Source organism: Bidens hawaiensis, unplaced genomic scaffold, assembly GCF_021521415.1.
Source record: "Bidens hawaiensis isolate Kalapana, Puna unplaced genomic scaffold, B.hawaiensis_p1.1 tig00026210_1, whole genome shotgun sequence".
In the NCBI taxonomy this organism is placed as follows: Eukaryota; Viridiplantae; Streptophyta; class Magnoliopsida; order Asterales; family Asteraceae; genus Bidens; species Bidens hawaiensis.
In genome coordinates, this window is record NW_027494219.1 from 50,073 (window position 1) to 51,626 (window position 1,554).

The window sequence follows — 1,554 nt, forward strand, 5'->3', positions numbered from 1 at the left end:
AAAGTCCTTGAGATATTATTATGAATATAAATAGGTTGTTGTGATCAGTTAGAAAGACACATGTAACACACATACAATTCACATTCACAGCGATCACAACTCATTGTGACACTTAGTATTCGAGCAATTATCAGCTCCACCACTTGTAATCACCCTTTTTGTTATTAATAAAAGAGACGGTGAGAGTTTTCACCGTCCGGGGGTTTTTTATGCCGGATATCCTCACGATCAAGGGATTTTTCCCTCGAAATTAAATCATTGTGTTCACTTGGTTCTTGATCAAGCACTCTACCTCACGTACTAATTTGATCAAAAGTTACTTTGTTAATTTTTGACCGAAACAATTTGGCACCCACCGTGGGGCAAACGGTGCTTTGATCATTATCAACTTTCAAACTAAACCCTACTCTCAACATCCACAACATGTCTTCCCAATCGAAAATTGTGTCTTCTTCTGTCGCGGCTTCAGATTCCTCTGTGAGGCCTTTTATGCCTCGTCCTCCTGCTGGTGGTATCCCGAAGAAACCTGACAACACTCAGAAGAAACATGCTACTCATGTGTTCTCGGGATCAAGGCCGTCTCCCCAAGATCCCATCATGGTGTCCAACAACGACCTTCTATCTCTTTATAGACGGTTACAGGAATAGATGGATCGCCAGAATAAGACCAACAAGATGCTTGTGAAGAAACTGAAAGATATGAGGAAGGCCAAAAAGCCGATGGAAGAATTTACACCAATACTCCCGAGATCTTTGGATTTCACTCCTCTAGGGTCTTCAGGATTGGTGCGTCTGGAGTCGGCCATGGCATACAACAGTGGATCCTCATCTTTCCAACAGTCTGGATCCTCAGGATTGTTCCATCAGGTGGGATCCTCAGGATTGTCCCACCAGACAGGATCCTCAGCTCTTTATCAGCAGGAGTTATCCTCAGGATTGTCACAGCAGGGAGGACTCACAGGATTATCGCAGATCCTCAGGATTGTTCCATCAGGTGGGATCTTCAGGTCCCTATCAGCAGGCGTTATCCTCAGGATTCCAGCAACATGCAGGATTTTCGATAATCCCTCCATCAGGGTCCTTCAATCCTCAGCAGCCATTTACTTAAACTCAGCAGTTTGTAGGATCCTCTGAGATGCACCAGGGAGACTTCATCCCGATGCAGGCTAACACTTCGGCCACCCCATTTGTCACCCCAGGAAATACTATGTTTGGGAATGCAAGCTACAGCACCCAGATTGTTCCTCAAAATATTAATCAGGGTAACACTTTCAATACAATTCCCTTCAATGCTAATCAAGGATTTTTTGCAGGATGCAGGCATAAGTTCAAGTTTAGCCCGAGAATTACAGAAGCTTAAGGACATGATATCAAATGTTCCTGGTATAACCCGTCCCATAGCTTAATTTCCCACCGATAGTCACAAAGTATCCCGATTCGTACCATCAATTGGTGACGTACAGATCCCAAAACGGTTTCAAACCCCAAATATGAAACTGTACAATGGTTAAACGGATCTTGAGGAACACGTTGCACAGTATAGAGAGCGTATGG